The 24697-nt window shown below is 40.7% G+C and overlaps 2 long non-coding RNA genes across 2 annotated transcripts; one reads left to right on the top strand and one right to left on the bottom strand.

The window, feature by feature from the left end:
- Positions 1-13285: 13285 nt before the first annotated feature.
- LOC309372814 lies at positions 13286-18524 on the bottom strand. The gene is made up of 2 exons (XR_014169694.1): positions 18403-18524; positions 13286-18129 (listed from the first exon to the last, which is right to left on the bottom strand). It is a non-coding gene; the product is annotated as an uncharacterized lncRNA (long non-coding RNA).
- Positions 18068-19003, top strand: LOC309373064. The gene is made up of 2 exons (XR_014169774.1): positions 18068-18111; positions 18397-19003. It is a non-coding gene; the product is annotated as an uncharacterized lncRNA (long non-coding RNA).
- Positions 19004-24697: the final 5694 nt, after the last annotated feature.

The following is a 24697-nucleotide window of genomic DNA, read 5'->3' as shown; positions in this document are numbered from 1 at the left end:
GACACGGGACCCCTTCCCAACTCTATGATGCTATCTATGAACGTTGCCTCTGTATTTGGAGTATATGCAGCTAGATCAAAGCGGGTAGGTGGGTGGGTGGCCGAATCTGCCTGAGTTGGTGCTGTAAGATGGTGCTCCTTACTCACTTACCTTAAATGAAGTCTTACTTAAAGTAACAGGATTACTTTTTACTGGATGGGTTTAGGATCAGCATGGCTAGTTTGTCTCTGCATACCAGCTGCTGGCAAATCAAACGTGGGCCAAGTGTTGTTATTGGTTCTTCTTGCTCCTTCTTTGGCAACCACTCGTAGCTGAGTAAGATTGTCTTCCATAAACACGGTTTTAACAATGAGTTCTTAAGTGACTGTGGAGGCCAATTCTGGATCCACACGTCCTTCCACAGTGGGGACATTGGTTGCCGGGCTGGAGTTGATCACAGTGTGAATTTACCAAGCATGCCTTCGTCTTGGCGCGTTTCTCCCTTGTGTCCTGAGTTTGAGTGTCCTTTAGTACTTCTGTTAAATGGAACATTAACTAAAATACTAAGTAGCCTGGAAGCTGCATAGGCACACATTATAGTTTGTGCCACCATTGGAAAGGAAATGGCATCTGTTGAAGTCAAGGGATTGCCAGTTTGTGTTCTAGAAAAAGCAACCCGTTTAACAACACCTGCCTAGTGTTGCAGACCACTAACATACACAAACCTAGCTTTGAAGAGTCTTGCCTGCCATAACAGGCAGAAGGCTGTGTGAGAAGAGGACACCATAACACCAAGACTGAAGTCAATATGCTTGATTAGCATCTTCCTTAGCAGTCTTTCTATAAAGAGCTTGTTCCATAAAGTCGGTGCCACACACTACTGATTCTTATCCCCATCTTATGTTTTTAATGTGACATAGCATATCCGTATACTTCTTCTGCATCTAGTAGCCACTGATTTTGCATAAGCAGTACCCACTCCTTGCACGTATGTCTTTTTTTAAAGCTAAGTTAAGCCAACATTCAGAAGAAGAAAACTACGTATTATAAGATAGTGTTGGCAAACGTATGTCTCTGTATAGCTTTTATCAATAAAGTGTGAAATTCTGCATTGACCCTGGGACGATTAATGCACAACCTAAGTGTGCGGATTATTTATATATAATAGAAGAACCAATTTCAGACTTGTGCATGGCCTTTGACCATGTATAGAACCTTTAATGTAAACAGAGAACTGGGATCTGTGTGCCTAAGTACAAGTGCAGGCCGTGCTCATAAATCCCAAGCACACTTTTTCATGGTATATGAATATTGTGCAAGCCCAAATTTATGTGCCCCACCATGTGTATAACCAGACACCAGGACTGCATGTGAACTGCACTTTGCACTGGTTTAAAGGTCCATGTATGGAAGCATGCTTTCAGTTAATGTACTGTATATCTCTCTTAGTGAGTTTATTTTTTGTTCTAGGCTTGGCACAAGGAGTTTTTAAAAAGTCATAGTTGTCCAATCGTACAAAGTGTATGTGCATATGACAGGAGATATGTATAGGTACAGCCAGAAATCATCTTTGAAGTTTCTGTTCATGGTCAAACTGGCAAGTTGCTATTCATCTTAAAATAAGCTTGCTTATTCAGCCATGTTAACTTCAAAGACACCACCAGCTGCATATGCACATGGCTTTGTAGGATGTTGGCCAAAATCAACTAAAAGCGAACATGAAAATAATTTTTGTATTGAAGCAAACTACCACCACTCCATTTCCTGCACCTGGTGCAAGGTTAAATTGGTTTTGATAGGGAAATGAACATGATAGAATTTAGTCTGCAAGATACATATTAGGTCAGAAAGAGAAGTGTAGAACTCAACACAACTGAGGATCGAACAATTCTTCTGATTAGATTTCATATTACACATTTTGCAGCCTGTCTCCACTGAAGATGCTACAAATGACTGAATAAGTAGTCATTCATGCTTTTGCTGCTCATGAGCTAAGAAAGGTCATGGTTTCATTTTTATAATAATTTTTGATTCCAGGACTTGGGACAATCTTAATACGGCACATGAAGAGAGATAGCATGTTCCAGCTATCATGCTCCCATCTGTCAGTCTCCTCATTCAAGGCTTCTGAAAAGGAACACCACAGTTCAGATGGGCTAGCTGCAGTAGTAGTCAATATGGGAGACTAAATTACCAGTATTTCACTCTCAGGAACTGAGAAGAAATAATAAAATTGCCTCCCTAAGAAGGAAGGATCAGAATACAGGTGATTTATGACTTCATTACAAAACAGAAACAAAAAACAAGCCACAAAAACCTCTCGAAACCTTTATATAGAAAATTTACAGATTGAGAGAAAAGAAGAACCAAAATTTAACAACTCCAATACACAGGTCTGTTGTTCCCTCAGGACTGTTTCTAGAATCTTAACACAAAAGATCCCAAACTCACTTTTTCTAGCATTAACCTATAACTAGATTACTTCTAAGGGGTATGTAAAGGACCAGTCCTAAACTGGTGGGTGGGGATTTACACCTGAGAATAAGCTCTACCCCAGTGTTTCCCAACCTTGGGCCTCCAGCTGTTTTTGGACTACAACTCCCATAATCCCTAGCTAGCAAGACCAGTGGTCAGGGATGATGGGAATTGTAGTTCAAAAACAGCTGGAGGCCCAAGGTTGGGAAACACTGCTCTACCCAACTCAGTAGGATTTACTTTGGAATGGACATGTCTGGGATTGTGCTGTCAGACACGTTGCTTGGCTATTACAGTGGTACCTTGGTTCTAAAACTTAATCTGTTCCAGAAGTCCGTTCCAAAACCAAAGCGTTCCAAAACCAAGACACACTTTCCTATGGAAAGTACAGTAATGCAAAATGAATTAATCTGTTCCAGACTTCTAAAAACAAGCCCTGAAACAGCAATTTAACATGAATTTTACTATCTGACGAGACCATTGATCCATAAAATGAAAGCAATAAACAATGTACTGCAGTCACCAAATCAATCAGTAGCTGAACTGGGTTCCACACAGTCACAAAAACCAAAAAAAGAGCCGCACTAACACAAACACAAAAATGGAAGTGTGGCACTCAAAACAGAAGCATAACACTCAAAACGAAGCACGTTCGGCTTCCAAAAAAAGTTCACCAACTGGAACACTTCCGGGTTTTCAGAGTTTGGGTTCCAAGCTGTTCGAATACCAAGGCATTTGAGAACCAATGTACCACTGTACAATAAATGGAACCCCATCTCTTGGATGTTTACTTGGCTGCAGTAAACTTGGCTGATCCATTAGGGCAAATGGAACACTGCCAAACCAGTCTTGATTCCTACAAGGCCACAAGCCTGCCTGACGTCTTGCTTGCAAGTGGTAGGAGAAAATGTTTGGGAACCACTGGCCTAGACAATGGAGCAAATACAATACTTCAAAATCAGGACATCTTAATGCCTTAAGATTCCCTAGCGCTGTATGTCTGTTGTGGGGCAGGGGGTTGAAGGAAGGGGGAAGTTGGCTTGATAAAGACTGAGTCAGCATGAGACCAGTGTGCAAAAAGGTAGGAATGGGAAGCACTGAATGAGCACAGGAAGTCCCCTTTCCTCCCAGCACAAGAGGAAGGCACTTGTCCTGGCCCCCCACCCCACCAAAAAAAGCCGACTGGCACATGGAGTGAGGCAGTATTAATATCTTTTCTAAAGTAAGACTTCTGCAGGATTTGGTGCCTCATCCAGACCACAATAAGTGTGACTTAGACCAGATGTGGGTACTTCTGCATTCTGAAGTTCCGTAAGAAGGGCTAGACTCACCAGCTTGGTTGGTTTGAGGTTCAAAATGCCCTCGAGGACATGGAAAAAAGGGAACTTGCTGTTAATATGGCACCATGGATTAAAGCCATCAAAAACATTTTGCAAAGGAGGCACGTTAGGCAATAAGGTGGTTTGACACAGGAAAATGGCCAGCATCCTTGGTTGACTTAGCATAGTCAGTCTTTTGATCTGTGGTGCTATCCTGAAGAAGAGCTTCTGCTGATTTGGGAAAATTTACATAGGTAAGTTGTTCCTCTAATGCCTATGAAGGGTCCCTGTGTTTTAGGCAGTTAATAAGCACTTGCAGGACTATCGACTATCTAAACCCAGAAGACAAGTGTGATAAATGCAGCAGGCTGGACTTCACAGGCAGCCTAGATGTGTGTGTGCAGTGCACACATTATTTTTATTCATGAACTAACCACCTGCTAACACAGCAAAATAAAACTACAGCTATAACTACAAAAGAAAATCTAGAAACAAAAGAAAGTCGAATAAAAAGGCCTGCTGTAACATTAAATGTGTTCATTACTGTTGGAATGCCATCAATTTAGGGATCAGGAATCATCCACCATTCTGTTTGTCTTCTGCCTAGAAACATGGGCCAGAGCAGTTTTCCACTTGACCCACACTTTCTAGGCATGAGTCTGAGCAGTTCCCCCTTGTCCCACTCCATTCCTGGGGAAAACCCTCTCTTTAGTACTCAATCAGAGCAAATGTCAATCTGGAGAAAGCCCAAATCGCCATCTGCTCCAAGAAGGAAAGCAGCGGAACAAGAGGAAGTGTGGATAAAGCTATTAGTGCTGGTGTGGTCTTTCCCATACACTTCCTAGGGTTGCCAGGGCCAGCTAACCAGAAATTGCTCTTTGAGTAATCCAGGAGCCAGAACTGGAGGATAGAAATATATATTTCTGTGATAATTCATACTTTGTGTAGAGCTCCACACTTTTGGTGTACTGTACGTGCAAAAGCAGCTACCGTATTTACTCGAAGGCAATGCACACCTTCTTTGGCCAAATTACGTCACAAAAATTAGGGTGCACATTAGATTCGATGCAGTGTTAGATTTGTGTAAATATGGTATATGCATGCTTCTGGACAACAGCTCATTTTCCATGCTGGAGGAAGACAACAGCAGCCAGTCCATGGAACTTGAGCGTAAAAGCCCATAACTTCGTGTTAAGTTTGGCTCTGGACCAAAGTATGCAACGGGGGAGCTAGGATTGGGCAGTGTGTCCCTGAAAAAGATCTATATTTAAGAGCTGCAGAGAGAAGAAAATTCCACCAGCTGCTGAATTCTGAACACTGCAGCCCTGTAATGGGATGAAGCACACCTCTCACTGCATGCAACTTTCACAGCAAGCGTCTATTAAGAGGACTTGTGTAATTTTAAGAGAGTCAGCACCCAGCAACCCTATGCACTGGTATTCCTCCCCCTTGGGTCATGGAGCATTCCCTAGAGGTCACCACTACAGAGACACAAACCACAAATGGGCAGAGGGAAACAAAACTTAATTTACTTAGGGGTGCAAAAAACCCCCGAGTGTTAAAAATCCTCCCCCCCTTAAAAACGCATACAATAGCACTTAAATGAAAGAGTGTTATAGCACTGATTAAACATTTTTACTATCCCAGCCTGCACTGGTATTGGATTTGAAATTGTTTTTACATGAGTTTTTATTGCTAAATTACTTTGGGAAGCAATCAATCAATCAATCAATCAAGGGGCAGAGGAATCCAAAGAAGAACTTTGTGCCGTGCTGGATGGGGTGGCGGCAGATTGGGCTGAGGTGTTCCTCTGCCCAGCTAAAGCAGCCTCCCATTGGCTGCCACTGGAGTGGTGCAAGAGTCCTTTCACGAAGGTTATCCTCTGATGGCACTGGACACCAGTCAATCCCACCCTTCCCCTTTATGTTGGAAGAACTGTGGAAAGCTTGGTTCATTTATTCATGTTTGGTGGGAATGCCCCCATGTTCAAAATTTTTGGAATGGAGTATTCTCCATTATATCCTCAGTTACAGGCCAACCCCCTTCTCCAAATCCTTCCTTCCAAGAAATGTGGTTCCCCTTCTTTAACTATGTTAATGACCAAAATCAAGATCTTGTTATTCCAACAGCTCAATATTCTCAGTGGAGAGGTTACGTTAAGGTGGAACACTGAATGTGTAAGTGTATGTCTAGAGACAATGGATAAAAGAAACACCAGTACAGTGGTACCTCGGGTTAAGAACTTAATTTGTTCTAGAGGTCCGTTCTTAACCTGAAACTGTTCTTAACCTGAGGTACCACTTTAGCTAATGGGGCCTGCCACCGCCGCACGATTTCTGTTCTCATCCTGAAGCAAAGTTCTTAACCTGAGGTACTATTTCTAGATTACCGGAGTCTGTTACCTGAAGCGTCAGTAACCCGAGGTACCACTGTAGATGTACATCTATCTAGATGTAGATAAGTGTTTAATGGTCGTTGTATTTGTTTAAAAACCAATAAATATTGTTTTTCTGATTATTTTTTAAAAAAATATTCACTCCACCAGTGTGAAGTTTCTCCTTCCACCATGCAAAAGTGTGGGCAGGGCATTCCAGAGGCGGCAAGGTTTTTGAGGCTGAGGGACAGTATTTCTCAGGATTGTGGCAGGAGAGTAAATGGTTAAACCTCACCTTCCCCAAGCACTGTGTTCCAAAAACCCACACACAATGCAGCAGGCCACACATTAACTGTGCAGTTAAAGCCCTCAGTGACCATAACACAGCCTTTGGTTAACACTGCAAGGTTAACACTGCCTTTGGTCTGGATGGGGGAGACCTGGAAACCTCTCAAATTACCATTGATACAGAAGATATGAAGAGTTTGTGCCCTGATGCAGGTAGCATACAGACATCCTGATGGCTGTTTTTTTCTTCAAATCTGAGTCAGCCAGACAGACCACTGAAGTTGTGGGGATTTCCAGTGCAATTATCAACATTGAATTCCCCTTGGATGCCAACATAGACAGGGTGCTGTTCATTCATATAATGGGCTTCTGCTTCCCCATTGTGCAGGAAGTACCAGATACCATAGAGAGTTTATTTTGGGGTTTAGGGATCAAATTTGCTAAGAAGTTATGTGCAGAAGGCAATAGGAGTGAAGCATTCATATTCTCCAGTTCCTCTTTATAATATTGAAGGACCAAAGCTTATGCCACCGTCTAGTGAAAATAAACTAAAGTAAAATAAATGAGAATCTCTAAAGATTCTGCTTCTATTCCAGGGCTTTGTTGTTGCTGGTGTGTTGTTTTTATGCTCTTAATATTTTAAACTCTTGGCTACTTTTTATAGTGTGTGTGTGTGTGTGTGTGTGTGTGTGTGTGTGTGTGTGTGTGTGTTGTATTGTATTTTACTGCATCTCATGCTATCTATAAGCTGCCTTGCATGTCGACAGAACCATGCAGCGGAGTATAGGTTTTATAAATAAGTAAAACAGGAACACTGTCCTCACAGCCATACAAACATGATATTCACACTTTCTCAAGCAGGAATAGCAGTTTCCCAGCAACTGCATTTAGTAGATTGAGTGCTGGGAAGCAGCAATTCCTCCACAATGGAAGAACTTGCTAGGTGACATTGTCTGGGTGAATTAGTGATGGTCGTGAGGTCTGTTTTCTCCCCTTCCTCCGGGAAAAGTGTAGTGCCTGGAAAGACCCTTGGCTAAATTAGGCTGTACTGTATGAATAATTCTATTGCTGCTTTTTTCCACCAGCAAATGTAACAGAGTACTTGAAATCACAGGACCCAGTTGGTTGCAAATTTTGTTTTTTTTAGCACTCTGACTGATACAGGCTGGGAGACAGACAATAGCTTTGTCAATACAGCCCCTGCCAAAAATTTATGTTTGTTTGAAAGAAAAAAAAGCCATTGCATGTGGGACTGACACTTATCTTACTTTCACCTGAAGTAAACAAATGTTGCAGGTATTATCATTTCAATCCCCACCCCCTAAAAAAACCCACCTCTGTTTGAGATAAGAGACAGCTGCACCAAGAAATGTGCATATTCACCATGGGAAACAATTCCCTCCAAGGAAAGACTAAAAAGAGGTTGGGGCTTTTAGTTTAGGAAAAAAGATGACTAACGAGAACAGCAATGGACAGAGCAGCATGAAGAGGGTTAATAGGGAGAGAGTGTATGCGTGTGCTGGCACACACAAAAACACACGACTAGAGCCTGAGGTCATCCAACTCTGCACAACAATTTCTATACCTTTACAAACAAACAAACAAAAGGCAAATTCATGGGACTGTAGCTATTATCTGATACACAGGCTGCCAACAATGGTATGGGAACTTCTGCGCCATGCCTGCTGTCACACAACTGTCAGTAAAATATGAAGGATAGTAATTATGTGCTGCCTTGCTCTGAGAACCAGCAGTGTTAATATTGGAAGTAACAATATTGGAAGTAACTCCGTCATTTGACTGTTTAATTCCTTTAAACACCTGTGTGAAAAACTTCTCCATTTCACCAACTGTTGCCTCTACCATTTCACCCTCCTGTTCTGACAATCCTTCATCCATAATGTTCTTCAAAGTCTCTGTGTTCTCTTTAATTTCACTTTCCATTTCATCCTTCTCTGGTCTGCTTTCATTCACCATTTCATCAAGCTCAGCTCTAATCTCTTTTATTTGCTCATCAAACAATTGCTGAAAAATGCCAAAGGTCAATGGAATGTCCAACGATGTATTTGCCGTACTGAGTATTCTTGATCTTATTAATTCAGTCTCTACTTTAAGATTTTCACAGTCTCTCCCTTAAGAATTTAACAGCATTGTCTCTTAATAATAATAATAATTTTATTATTTATACCCCACCCATCTGGTTGGATTGCCCTAGCCACTCTTCTCAAACTACATTCCTTTCCCACAGAGGAAATGTGATGTAGAAAAAATACTTTCAGTTTAAGGGCAACACTTTTGTTGGGAAAACGGAATTAAAAATAAAATTTAAATTTAAAAAATTAGCATTTGGAACGCCATTGATAATTTTTAACTTTATTGGTTAAAAAAACCAGAATATGCTCTTTGTTCTGAAGCCTTCAGTCTTTTAATGATCAACTCTTCTTAAAGCCAGAAAGTAGATCACACACTAGATGTAAATTTCAACCAGCAGACAGAGAAACCTCTCAGTTATAAATTGTACCCATCTCAAAGATAATTAGAGAAAGGGAGGCTTTTGCCGACCTAATGATCTTCAGAACACTTATTTGGGCACGATATTGATTCATCCGCTCTAAGTCACTCACCCTGTCCAGATTCCAAGGAGCTGATAGATTCTCAGTCTCCTGATGTAGTAAACAACTTTTTCAGAGCATCTGAAGTTAATCTCCTGCTCATTCTTATCTCTAGAGTGAATTTGATAGCCAAGATTTATGCCTTGGCTATCATCAGTCACCATGCAATTATCTCCATTGGCCAGCTACCAACAGAAGATGTTCAGTCTGCCATGTTCCTCCCCCAGAAAATCCCTATCCTATACATTTTACTGACAGTGATGTAGGATCCACACGGCATCAATAATTATGCTGCTGCGGGTAAAATATAGTTTGGGTGTGACAGCTAAGAAATAAAACCTCTTATGATTTCAGGTGCTGCATGACTTTGCTAGGTGCTGAAACTATACAGCTGGGAATCTCTATCATACTTGGCTTGCGAGTTTCTGAAGGGGCATTTAGTTGGCCACTTATGAAGATAGATCTTTTAGTCCAATTCAGTGAGGCAATTATTAGGTTCTTATGACACTCTCAGTAGTAGACCCATACTGCTGAGAGGGCCCAGCCTCCCCACCTCCAGACTGAATTCCAAATATCTCAGAGGCTGGCCCAGTCCAGGCAAATATGGATGCAGTAACCTCAGCCACCCATAAAAACTTCATATATACTTAATGTTCAGAGAGAAAGCACTGATTTCAATGGATGGAAAACAACTAACAAAAATAAGTAAGGGACACCCAATATTAGAGGAAAGGAGAACTAAGAATGTGGTAGAAACAGATGTAGACTGGTTGTACTGGTATTTGTTGGGTGTGTCTGATTCCTCTCTATATTTGGCTTCTAGATAATGCACAGCGTGTCTATCTATGATTTTTCACTAAGTCATTCTGATCTTTTTCTGAAATAACACCTCTAATTAGAATCTGGGCCATAGGCTATTGAAAATCAGCTAAAGTCAAAGTGTTCAGAGCACAAGCCTGACGTTAGATACACAGCCATATATAGGCCCTTAAATCAGCTTTGACCTGGTTTTCCAAAGCCTGATCATTGCTCCTTTGAAGGCATTGAGAATCGTGGCCAGCATCTCTGAAAATCAGCTTCAAGCATATTTACATGCTTTAATATGGATCCGAATATCTAATACCATCTGTAACCTGGGCATTTTCACCTCATTTTCTTGTGTAGTTATTCTGAGTTTTCAACAAGATGTAATTTACAGCATCACCCCTTCAAAAAAGGCCTTTATCCATTCCAAAGAGGTGATATCTCAATTGCAGATAATCAGGGGACAACAATGATTAAAACTAGCCACTTCACCACTGTCATTGCCTTTGAAACCTATTTTTATATGGGTAGACTTAAACAAGCTGTGTATTTAATAAAATTCTGATGTAGATACAGGAAAATTCATATTAATTTGGAAATATTCTGTGTGTGTGAATCTGCAGTACTCATTTTTCCCATTAGCTTTTTATACAACGGTGTTTCTTAATCATAAATGGCTATGCACCATTCAGTTACCTTCCCCATCTCCTGGGTTCATGCACAATTGCCCTAGTGACAGATTGTGCTCGAATGCTCTGGCAGCCTGTGCTACTGATGGCAATGCCCTGAGCCTGGCTTTCTCTGTCTCCCTGGAGTCCCTATGCAGACGTAGGCGAACGTCACTGCCTGCTCTAAATTTATCCACGCTTGATGGAGGAGACTAGCTGAGCAGCAGGGAGGCAGCTATTTTGGTTTTCTCTGTGGTTCTGGGTTATATAAAGCATCTAGCCATGACCCACATTGCTTTGGAGCTGCCTTGTTTCCTCTATGGTTCTAATGCAGCTAATCAGCACCATATATTTCCACACAATTTTTCTCGCAGATGCTGAGCAGTACTCTGTGCGTGTGTGGCACTTGAGTGCTATATGCGTATGACTGATGCCACTCTTTTTTGAAAAGCGAGGAAGCTTTATTTTTAAAACAAAAAACCCCCACACAGATGGAATCCTTGTCCCTGCTATTTATTGGGCACAATTTGTGTGGTGAATTACAGGCTGCCCATCCTGTGCTTTGGAAAAGGTAAGCTAACACATGCAATAAAATACCAGTTAACAGTAATCGAAACAGAGAGTATTTTTGCCATTTAATTCTCAGTTAATGTTTAAAAACACCACACAAAGATAGGTGTCACAAGATCAGACTCTCCAAAGTCTCAGTCTCCTTGGTTAGGCTTAAAGGTACATTGCCACTATCAAATTATTTCAGCTAGCTGATTATGGAAATAAGGAAGATATATCGGGAAATGGGTTTACCTGAGCCAATGTGTAACTATCAGGAGATTTAATACACAGCTAATTACTACAACTAGTTTCCTGCTTGGACCGCTGTATTTTTGACTCTGGGAAACCTGGGCCCTATCCATGGCATGGAGTTGCTATAGAGAGCATCAAAAGAACACATGGATTGTAGGATCAGACCAAATGTGACCATGCAAAATCTCTAAGCTTTTCAAAGGAGGCAGGACAACAAATTTAACAGCAGACACAGTAAAACAGTCCTCACTTCCGAGTGAAATCCCATATAACATTTTAAATACAGAGAATGCACACATGGCTTTTTCACATCAGCTCAAATGGAAAGATCTTACTACAGTTGCTTCCAGGGAAACTCAGATTTTAGCTTTTGTGTCTGTCTGGAAGAAGGGGAACACCAGTTACAAGCCATCATAAAACAAATATATCACATTCACCAAAATGATTTCCAGGGCTTCAAAATAGCCTTTGCTTAAGGGAAAAAAATACCCCCATTAACCAATAGTTACAGTATGTTTTCGTTATAAAAATAGAAATGAATGAGACATATGCTTTACATGTGAGTTGCAAATGTTATGTGTATTTATGAGCTTTGCTCCTGTCACATAACTCCCTGGGCCTAGGGGCTTCTTGGATTTCATCTCTGGCAAAGATCAGTCTTGTCCCAATTACAGTTCCAGTAATTTCCCTGGCAGAGCCTATATTCCCTCATGAGATATTTAAGAGTACATATGATAATTCAATACCATTTGGGTGTTTTTAAAGGGGCAGCTACCGGAATATCACTTTCTCTGTTCATACTATGGTAAATTGGTAGAAGGGCAATTTGTTATTGTCAAGTTCCTAGAATCAACAGAAAACCCTCATATCTGTTTATATGCTCATAAAATAAAACAATTGTATCCAATCTGACAGCAGTTGGTGGGAAATGACCAGAGAATCAAGCTGTTTTCAGGTTAAAAAAGCTGGACCATTACCTTAAGTGGCAAAATAGTGAGTTGCGCTGTAAAAAATAAAAATCATTTCTGGACAGAACACAAAACTGCACAGGACAATGTGCACAATTTTTAAAATGCCTTCTGTGTATAAACAAATGCAGCTCATGCCTGCACTTTTCATTACATGTATTGGCTATGTAAACAAACAAAACAAAAAAACCACGAAACTAGATATGCAATAAAAGAAAGAAAAACAAGGACAAGGATTAAAGATTAGGCAAAAATAATCACTGATTATAATCAATGGGAACAGAATGTGAAGAAAGACAAGGCTATGTCCCAGACTGCCAGTGCCAGAGGCTATTTATCGAGGTCCTAACGTGGGCCTACATATTCAGTAAACTGCCTGGCCAGGTATCCTCTCTATTTTATGTTTGTGCATTGCGTGGTTCTTTAATGGGTGTGACTTTTCCAATTGCCAGTGCTGAATTTAATTTTCTTAGCACCATAGTACTCCAGTTTGATGAAATCATTTTTCTCTCATTTATTCCAATATTGAAAATGTCTGTAGTTCTTCTCCAATTTAGATCATCTGCTAATCTGACATGTATACTAGGCATTGCAACCTTTTGTTTAATGATGGACATATCACATGTTGAACACCACCACTTACTTGTCAATCTACATTTATGATGTTTCTCCACTGTGATATCAATCTGCTAATAATCAAGTAAAGGACTGGATGTGTATAACCGGGCTTTTGTTGTTCTTCTTATTATCAGCATAGCATAATATGGCTGATATGGCCACAACATACCATTCATTTCTTACATCCCCAAGATAGTCGTGTGCAGTGGGAGAAGGGGTGCACAGTGATTGACCATCAATCTGACACAATTAAATTAAATTAAAAGTTGCACCGACTACAACTTTTAAACCCTTCTAGAAGAAACAGCTATATAGATTATCACTTTCATCAAAGCTTTTGTTAAGTTGTGGGTGAACAAATCCGACGACACGGCGATTCTTCAAACAGCTCTTGTTTATTCAGAGGCCAGAACAGAACTGAACTAAAGGGCTCAGTCAGCCTGCTTATATAGAGCTCCAGTACCACGTTACTGTAACAACTTTCTAAAACTATCCAATCACTGAACGTCACTTTCGATCCTTCATTTGCATAACTATCTACAGTATCCATCCAATCACTGAACGTCACTTTCAATCCTTAATTTGCATAACTATCTACAGTATCCCCCTGCTGGCCCAGGGTGAGAACTTCAGTACATAACAGCTTTCTTTTACAATGTGGAACAAAAGTCATATTCATAAATGTTCTTTTTCTGGTTAACCTCTGTAATATTCTGAAATGCTATTTGCTAGAGCATCAAAACATGTCACTTACTAAACTTCCACATGCATAAAAATGGGAGTGCATGAATGGAAAGTGGTTGATAACTAAACTGGATGTACTTACTTTACAAAAGGGAGCTTGCTCACAAGGGCCATCATATAATGCTACTGACTAATGTGATAATTAAACGCTGACTGCTACCCTCAAACCATCTAATTAAGGTATGTTTTACTAAAGTATGTGGTGCTTCTGAGGAAGAGATAGTCTGCAAGGGGCAGCCACCGTATTTATAAATAAGAAGGAAAGGGAATGCATATTTTTAATACCACAAGGTAATACAGAATGCATTTTACAGAGTATCAGAGCCATATGATAATATTCATCCAGAAAACCAATTATCTCAAGAGTGCAAAAGAAATGAAGAATCACAACAATGAACAAACAATAAAACCTATAAAATCTACATACAGGTGGGAAAGAAGGAAACACCACACAGCACATCAACACAGCAGTTATCTCTAAAGGAAACATGCAAAACGAATGGTGGCTTGTTAGTTCAATCTATGGCTAAACCTTATTTCTTACACTCATCACTGACTGGGGGGAAATCAATTGCAGATGTTACTTAAAGAGAAAAATCAATGGATTAAAATTTTAAAAAATTGTCAGGACCAACCCAAGACATTTTGCTGCCTGAAGCAAAGGAAAGGTGGTACCTCCTCCCTTCCCCCTCCACATACAGAAGCCAATGGAGACCAGCAGTTCAATCATACTTCAGCACTAGCAATAGGACAGCATCCTCCACAGCATCAAAGGACAATAGGCTAAGTTAAAGGGAAATGGAGAGCCTATCTTCCATTGCTGCTCCCTGCCCTTGAACACCTTCTGCCTAAGACAGCCTCCTCACTTTGTGTAATGGTAGGGCCAGCATGGCTACCTTTGTATTTCCAAGTCCACATACCATCTCTGAAAGCTTAGGACCTAGGTACATCATGAGTTCATTGCTGTAAGATCAATTGTATCATACACCAAATGAGAAATATTTATTTTTACCACCACTGATTGTTTCTACCTGACTGAACCAGCAAAACACCAGATATTTAGCAAGTCTGGGAAAAGATTAGGAATTACGCAAGGAGATAATAGTGATGTCATATGAGTAATTCACTGTCTGCTCCAGTACACGCTTAAATCCACTGATGAACAAGATTAACAAACTAGATGACTGGGGATGTTGGACAATATACAGTATACTGCATAAATAAGTGACTGTCACATATTTGCTTATGGGAACCCTCTGTGAGAAGAGATTTAAAGTCTGAAAACAAACACATGAAACTCTAGGAGCTTGGAATTTCATATGAAGCTAGGGTTAGCTAATAAACACTATAGCTAATAATCTGTAATCTAGAACAGAACAAAAACACGTAAGAGAAGACATTTGACTGGAAACAAATCAGCCGGGCCTACTTTCATGACTTTAGCAGAAATTTACAGACATCAGCTGGTAAAGTTTTTAATAGCATTGACCTAAGTGTTACCACCTGTTAATATCTGCAGATTAAAAGCACAACAGCAGGGAGCAGTAATAAAAAGAAAAGTGACACCTCAGTAAGGAGAGATGAATGGTTTCTACCCAGTGAGAAACGATGAGTAGAAGTTGATGGGATAGTATATGATATCATACTACATTAGGATAAGAGATGAGATTTTACCCAGCTGTCTGTATTCTGCTAATGGCTTTTGTTTTTAAGTATTGTTACCTTCCCAAAAACTTTAGGATAGGGCAAGCTGCGGGTCCAAAGAAATAAACCGGCTATAATGTGTTTAGGTGCATATCTAATATTTTGGAACATTTAATAGGTGATTCCTTTTTCTAAGGCTGGATACTTCTCTAATTCTGCTCAGAATGGACAATTGTGTATCTGTACTTCTGGATTTAAACTATACCCAGAATACAGTCCCTAAAATATTTCTGGCAACCTTCTTCAAAAAGGATGGAAGTGATAGCTGAGAGAAATGTTTATTTATTTATTAAGGAGCATTTGCATTGCCAATGGAGGAAAGAGAACTGCAGAGTAAGGTAACAAGCCTAGACTTGTCCTGAATAAGATAGGACAATCAATCAGTAATTTCTACCCTTTGCATAAGAGAGGGACTAATGTCAGATGTTCAGACCCGCATTCGATTAAAAGTTCAGCCTGATCCTACCCATGTTTGCTTAGAAGTACGTACAATGGAGTTCAGCAGAGTTCACACACACCCCAAGCTAGTGTTCAAGATTGTATTTCGCTATGTCAACAATCACTTCCTCTTTTTTACAGCAACTTATCACTATTTCAGAATTGCTGCCTAACCTTCTACGTCACTCTCCTGAGGACATGCATCTTACAGACTATAGTTTTGTAACATATTCATTATGATGAAAGGGAGTTCATAGATTGCCGTGAGAAATTGCTGTTAATTCCCACCCCACCCCAGGTTCAGGGTGAGGGAATCCCCATATGTAAGTACTATACTACTTATTAGCAGATAGGTGTGGTGCAAGAACAAGTCTGAACTGACCCTGCAGTCTTTTAGCAGGCAGAGGATATAGAGATAAAGAAAAACTTAAAGCAACAATTACAACTGCAATCTGAGAGAATGCAGTGGCATTTGACAGTTCAAGCAGGTATATGGTGCAGAGAATTACCAAAACTGGGCCAGTGCCCAGATGCCTGTACTTCAAAACCGATAAGTTATCTCCCTTCCCAACAGACAGTATTCAGTCACTAGTTTATCAATTGTCATAAATGTCTAAGTATATTTACAACAGCACTTGGAAACGCCATCCTAGTATTCCTGAGAATTACTTGTAGGTGGGTCTTCCGTAATCAGACTAGTAAATTTAACTCTAATTCAAAATCATAATGAGTCAGCCCTTTAAAATCCAAAGTTCTGAGTTAAAAAGGAATGATATTGTAGAAATAATGAATATATACTCATATTATTTGCCACCTGCTATATAATCTTTTTTCCATGGTCTAATTCCGAAGCATTTCTGCACACTCATGAGGGCTAGAAGCTTATTTGAAGCAAACTTCAAGATTTCAAGATTACCATAACTGTAAGGACTGGAGTGCTGAAGCTAACACAATTATTGTGGAGTTTACAGATATAATCACAGCAAATAAAAATGTTCACTGGGATTTTAACTACTGTGCTCTGCAATGTTGATTAGACAAAGGCCATTAGAAAACCAAAACATTATACATACCAAGTGGGTAGTGTGATAATTTTGCATAGGTCCAGCTTTGACTGATTGGTATTTCTTAAACAGGCAGGCAGCAGAATTGATGGATAGGTATATCTTAGCGATATAAATATGGCAAAGTAACAAAGAGCGCTTTGCTACAAATAATAATTTAATACTGCTTTTTAATTGTGCTGAATATGTCAATAGACACACATACTGGCTGCTGCCATTGAAACATGCTCAGAAATTGGCTGCTTTAACCTCTTACTCTCTATTGCTGAATTGCTGAAACTGAGTTTGTAATTTATAGAATAATACATTGACTCTGAACCATTGATTTAACCAGGAATTTTCAGCAGGGTGTGTGTAAAACAGGTATATACGCTCCAAGGCCATATAGTGAGTAAATTTTAAAGCAATTCTCGAGTCTGTTAAAAACAAAACTACCTTGGCTCATGGATTTGCCATACCACAATTCCAAAGCAGCTGTGTGAGAATATAGAATATAAAACACTTGGACAGTGTCTCTCCCCCATACCCAGACCCAGTATTCTTTGATAACACTTTAAACTGCTGGTTCAATTCAGAACTAAGCTGAGATGAGATGACCGATGGCTATGTATTCAAGCAAAGCAATGCAGATGTTAACATTTGTATACACCCTCTTCATACACATAGACAAAATATATTAAATGGAATATAACAGAAATATCAGATAAGCTGCCATTGCAGTGAGATATTGTTGGACTCCAGCTCCCATCATACCTGATTGCTGGATATCCACCATCATCTGAACCTAAACAACATTTAAAAAATAATAATAATCAATATGACTACTAATTATTTTGTCAGTTGGGGCACATGCTCAAGCCGGCTTTATTTCTCTCTCATTTTTTAAGATACGATTTGCTTTATCTTTTCATTAAAGGCACGAGGAAAACGCTTAATTATTTTTTTTGGGGGGGATGCAGGGAACACGGCTTGCGTTACGTAAGAAAGAGCAGAAAAGACTTGAGTCGAGAGCCGCGGGGGTTGTTGTTGATCGGTGCGTCAGACTTGGGTTTCCCTTTTGGTGCGTGTGCGGCAGACAGCGCGAGTGCGCTTCCTCACGTTTCGCCGCTTGAGGCAGACACGACAGGATCCACCCCCTTGGCCGTCCCCACAACGAACGTTTGCCGGGATCGACCTCTGGTCCAGATCCCCGAATATTGTGAGGCGGACACACGCTGTATTGTTTTTAACACTCGATTGGGAGCCGCCCAAAGTGGCTGGGGAAACTCAGCTAGATGAGCAAGGTATAAATAATATGTTATTATTAATTATTATAAGAGGGAATCCCGATTTCAAACCGCCCCACCCCCACCAGTCGCTCCCGGAGCGTCACTTCGAGACACCAAAGCCCCCGGGATCTCAGAAATCAAAACAAACCAGTTTCCCTCTCGGTCTCTCGCTGTGGGGCCGCCGGCACCTCGCCGCCCTCAGCCCTCGCTTTCTAATTACAGCTCCACCCCAAAACAAAACAGACCTTCCCGCTGCCATGGCAACCGAGCCCTACCTTCCCTGCTGCTTTGGCAACGGAGCCCCACCTCCCTGAGCTGCTATGACAACCGGGAGCCGCCTCCTCCTCCTCCTCCCCTCAGCGGGTGACGCCGCCGCCTGCGTGGCTAACGATTTCTGAAGGGGAAGGGAGAAAGAGCGATGACGTTGCGGGGCTCGTTTCCGTGGTTACTACGCGCTGACGTCGGTGTGTTTTGTGAGCGCCCAACGTTCTTGCCGTCGCCAGAGCAACGTCAGTTAGCCAGCCAAAGCTTGGCAACAGGGACGGGATTGGCTGATGCGCAGGAGAGGAGCTCTGGGATTGGCGGGGCGCTTTGCTCAGGCCTGAACAGGTGGGCCTACCTGGCCCTGAACCTGCAACGGGGGTCAGACGGGGACGGGAGGAGGAGGATAGAAGCGTTCGCACGGAGTCTCTGGACTGTTGGGGGAAAGCTGTTTACATATGGGGAGAAACACCTCATTTGCCTCTTGAGGTCGTGTGTATCGTTCTGGTACCATGGACACGTGTTTATGCACTATCAAGTATTGCATACCTTTAGGATTCCTCAAACTTCTACGACTTCTCTATGGGATATCAATTTTATTCTCTCCCCCCCCAACCCCAACCCCCCAGTTTTGGTCATTAATTTTTATCAGTGCCATAAAATGCGGAACACATGTATAACTGCCTCTTGTACAACACCTGTGTGTTGAGGCATTATGGATATTTAAGAATTAGCACCAAACCTGCAACTAGATTGTCATGTTTGATGATTTTGTATGTACAGTATACTGTGAACAAGGAAGTGGGTAATATCCTCAGATGTAGCAACCTACATGTGGGTTTTATGCTAATTGTCTGTGGGGGAATGGTGCATTTCTTTTAATATGGTAACATCTATACATTACGTTTAACATATTTTGTTTATGTGTCTGAAGAGGGTGTATACACGTGAACATCTGCATCACTTATTTGTGTACATGTTTATGGCTGGCTACACGCCTGAAAGTCTTGCATGACATTCTGTGTGTATCTGTATTCATTCCTCAACACATATGCGGACCTATGCAGTTTAAAATATTGCTTGAGTAGCCATTTATTTTAATTATTGTTCTGTATTGGTTTTGAATGTTTTTATGTTATTGTACACCACCTTGAGGTTTTGCAAGAGGGCTGTATATAAATACTTTTGTAAATCAATAATAAACAAACATGTGCATTAATGTGTGTTCATTACTTGAAGGAAGAGATCAATTTATGCTCTTAACTTGACCATCTTTTTCATGCTGAACCCTTGCTGTGTTTCTCTTCACTCGTTCCCACCCACCTGTGCTGCCCAGTGCTTCCCTGCACTTTTAAGGAGCAGCTGTACATTGTTATTTCCTCTGCCCAAAAACACTAATAATTTTGAACTATGACAGGTAGTATAGGTAAACAATACTTTATCCCAGTAGCACAAATGCCGCTTTCAAAGGGTAGGTCAGTTTTATTGCATGTCTGGTTCCTTGCTGCTGTGCGGGTGGAGCACCATTCGTGGGTAGCATATCTGCTTCCTGCTTGGCCCAGGGATGGGCACTTACCTGTATTTGATTGATGATCTTTCCAGACAAATAAATATTACTCAGGTGTTGTGCAAGATCAAGACAGGATTTCTTCAAGTAGCACTTCCGTTGCTGGCTCATTACTCTCCATTTGTGAATTTAGCACACGTGCAGATGCTATGCAGAAATTAGCTACACTTTTGGCTTGTGTATCTTGTAATATGTCTTTGATAGTGTTATCTATGAAAGTGCAATACCATATCCAACTTTAATAAATGTTATTATGTTTCTGAGGATACAAACATGGCACCGTTCTGTCTCTTTTTTGATTCCCCCATTGCTTATACTTCCAAAACCTGACCTCTAGAGAGGGACATCAGACTTGGTACTACTTAGAAATAATCCTACAGTTGACTTGTTCTTCTAAAGACACAGGATTTATAGGCATATATCAAGCTGTAGCCACAAGTTATACATCATCATTATGATAGCACATTTTCAAAGCTATGGTCTGCTATGGTTTCAAGTTGGAAGGGAGACCACATGTTGAGATTCCTGCATTGCAGGGGGTTGGACTAGCTGTCCCTCAGAGTCCCTTCCAACTCCATAATGCTATGATTTTATAAGAAGACATTTAAATGTATTGTTAGAGACGTTATGCCTATGAATACCAATTGGTGGGAATTGCAGGTGGGCAGAATGCTGTTGTACTCTTTTCCAGCATGTAGGCTTTCTGCAGGCGCCTGATCAGATGCAAACTGGACAGGCCATTGGCCTAATCCAGCAGGTTCATCCTACATTCTTACAGCAAAGTATATGCAGATCCACACCATCGGTTGAACTCAGCTGCAGGCTGCATTTGGGGAAATGAGATTTCATAATGAGGGATAACACTGCTTCCTAGTGAAACAAAACCAGTTTCTATAAGGTTAGCCATGTTAATCTGTTACGGCAAAACCAACAAATCATCTTTGGGCACCTTAAAGACTAATTAGTTTTTTTACGGCACATGTTTTCATAGACTGGAGTGAATGAAATACAGTATCATGCAACAACAAAACTGGCTAGTCTTTAAGGTGCCAGAAGACTCTTCTTCGTTTTGTTTTTTTGTTTTTTTAGTAGAATGGCTTACAGCAGTATTTCTGTGCTTGAACACCCATCTCATGACGTTAGAAAAGAAAAAGTGATGAAACTCTGAGGACACACCCTTATGTACAGAGAGAAGAACCCTTTTGTAATATTATTATGCTGGTGGGGAAGGCTATCAAGTTTCTGACACACATCTGTCTTTCCCAACTTGTGAGGGTCACTGTACTGGACCTGTTTGGAAAGGCACTCAGAGTGAAGAAAACCTGCTCAAGGAGCCTGAAAAGCTGTTGGCAGAAAACAGGCATGTGATAGGCAATTATTATTCTTTGTCTTGCTGCTGCAAAGGAAATCAGAAATGGACAACTGGCTGGGGAGAAAAGAAAACTATAAACTTTTCAATACCCGTTTCTGCTAAAAATTGCTCTTCTTCCCACCACCTTTTATTGCCACGGGGAAAGGATACAGTATCCCCATACAAAAAACCAAAACCAAACAGGTAAGATTGCAAGTAGTACAGTAGACTGGTGTTGCCATCACTGGGTTAGATGCCAGTCTAGGAGGTTAAGTGGTACAGCAGGTTTAACTTGTCTCATTACACACCTGGAAGTTTTTGAAGATCTGTGCGAGCTTTCCCTGAAAGTTAATCTCTGGGAACACCCAGCACGTGAAATAGTTACTCCCTTCTCAAAAGGCGTGGATTGTCAGTAAACCTGTGGACAAACGCTGGATCCCTTGGCCTGAAGCAAGATGAGCGACGCAACCCCATAGTTCCCTTTGACTGGACTTAACCATCCAGGGGTCTTTTAGCTTTTTTTACCTTTACCTACACATTAAATAGCTCTAAAGTTTCCTTAAGACAGGAGTAGCCATCACTTCAAATGTGAATGCTGAAGCCAGAACAAGCAGAAATAAACAAATGTTTTTTGCTTCAGAACTGATAGAATTCCCTCTATCTTACTCACTGCAGTAACGTTGCTAATGTGTCGGTTTGAAGTACCGTAACTGCAGGACGTCAAGGTCCATGACATTAGGTGGTTTTAGTGAGTAGACAAGAATGTGGGTCTCGATATAGCCCACAACTTTTGTTCCTAGAGCCTTTGCAAAGGCAAGTAGGGGCAGTTCAAGATGACTGACTGACAAATTTCATTTTGTCCCTTAGAAGGCAAATCCTCTATAGTAGATGCAGCTAGGTAATTACATTGTGCTGCTTTTTGCTTGATAGCCCAGGCAAATAAAAGTATTTTCGATTGGCATCTGAAAACCAACTATGCAGGAGGCAGACACACCTTTGAGGGGACAACGTTCCAGAGCCAGGGCCCCATCATGGAGATGAACCTTCTATGCATCCTCTCACCCTGAATCCTGAGGGGGGGGGGCGGCAGGGGGAACTATTAACATGTTGGTATTGGAATTGATTGTGGTGGTGGGGTGCATTTGCTGTTCTGTCTCAGACAACAAAATGTCTTGACCAGGCTCCATTGCTTATAATATCCCAAATAACCCCAAATATAATGATAACTTGTCAAATATGAGACTTCTGGTGCTTTGAAAATACATTGACTAACTCACTAATTTAGCTATCCCATGCAAGGCTACTGTATTGAATGGCGCTTCTTCTCAGTGTGGTAGATGGAAACAGTCTTCAGAGCTTCCAGTGTCCCACAGGACAGCTGAATGGAACAATGTATCTATTACTTCCTTTCTGGGCAAACGGATGTTCCTGGAAGTACAGTACAGTATGTTGTGCATGAACTCATGTCTGGCACTCAAACATTAGTTCTCTTATAGTAAAGCAAAGTGGATGGTATTTCATCTTTCCAAGACTGTAGAGCAGGGACTGGGAATCCATGGCCCTCGAGATGTTTTTTAGACTACATCTCCGACCACCTCAGACCATTGTCCATGCTTACTGGGACTGATGGGAGTTGGAGCCCAACAATGTCTGGCCTGGAGGGCCACAGTTCTCCCAAATTGTACTGAAGAGGGCTGAAGACAGTTTGCATCTAGTTGTTTTAAGTTGTGTTCTGTGTCAGCAAACAGCTCTTCCAATTCTGAAGCAGAATAATTACGTATTTCTGGATGTGGCAAAATAAAAGAACCATTTCTGAAACAGAAGAAACAGAAACATCTGAATTGAGGACTATGACCTATATTTTGTCGGAAATACAGACACCAAAGAACTAAAAGACTGTGCTTGATAGCATGTCATAATGCATTTTTATCGTTAAATATTAGCTTTAGATAAATAACAGCAGCCCTCAGCACCAAATCTACAGGAAATGTTAACAGCAGCTAATCCTTATCTTAACAGTCACAATTTTTAAGTTAGCTATTTATGGCAGGAAAGAACAAAGTAAGCAATAGCTCAGCAAATGTATCAAAGCTGCAGAGTAGTTTAAATTGGTTATTGGTAAGGTGCTTCATCTTAATTTTTGAACTGCTAAATATTTTCATAACAATTCAGTGCTGTGATTAAGAGTAAAATAACCTGGGAATAAGAGGTCTTATGTAAAGTAAGATAAATTTTCTTCTTGGATAGCTGTGACCAAGCTGACATAGGATTTGGATGTGACTTCTTTGATTATTATGCTGGATCCACTTAGAACCGTCTTCTAAGTCTGGTATAATATTAATACCATCGCATTTGTCTTCCTGATTGGAAGGTGAGGAATGAAACATGGATTTGCAAATAGTGGAGCCCTCAAATTACCTTTGTCCATTAAAAATAAATGGACTGTAAGTACATTAGGAACATGCAGTCTCATCATACTAGACATGTGCTAGACATGCTGTGCTAGACATGCTGTGCAAATTACACTGAATACCTCTGTGTGTAATAATGGGCTGGGGTTTACATTTTGATCCTATGGGGTTGTGTTTCAAGTTCCTACTGTGGTTCTAGAAAGTACAGTACTCCTGCTGTTTCCTGTATTTGGAAAAGGAAACTATTATCTTACAAGCATCAATCAATACCTGTAGCATGGGTAGCATTTTATTCATCGGAAGATTCCAAATATGCTCAGTGCCCTTGAGTTCCATGGGATTTGCACCTGAGCAAAGGTACATAGGTTTGCAGTTTTAATGTATTTGAAAATCCCACAGATTCTTGCTTCCTGGTCATTTGTTTCACTTGCCATTTGGGAGGACCGCAGACAGAAATAGTGGAAACATACCTGTAATACGACAATGAAGAGGACAAGTCATTACAGACAGAGAGGCTGTTTCAAGTGGTTTTATCTGACAATCATAGCGTACAGAATAGGCATTGCTGGTCACAAATATGGACTTGGCGCAAAACAGCAGCGGTTACCCACACATGCACACACACACACACACAAACATATTTCCATTTCTTTCTCATCTGTTATGAAAAGGAAGCCTTTTTATATGTAATTGGACTGCCCACGTCCTGCTTTCCTACTTTGGATTAGCAACACAAGTAAATGACACAATATTGTAACATTACTCCTATCAGAGAAACATGTATGTCAGTCCTTGGCTAGAAGATTTTAAAGACACTGCTTCTAATATTTATTTATTTTGGCAGTTCACAGGAAGTGGGGGCAGAACACATTTTGTCTGGAGTATCAAAATAAATGGTAAATAATGTGTGACTCCTTTTAATTCCTTAGGCTATGAAAGTACTGAAAGATGTCACTGGAACATGGTACAACCCATTTGCT

Source organism: Podarcis melisellensis, assembly GCF_964234715.1.
Source record: "Podarcis melisellensis genome assembly, chromosome: 1".
NCBI classification, from domain to species: domain Eukaryota; kingdom Metazoa; phylum Chordata; class Lepidosauria; order Squamata; family Lacertidae; genus Podarcis; species Podarcis melisellensis.
Note: the sequence above shows the minus strand (reverse complement) of the source record. Positions and strands in the feature narration are given on the sequence as shown.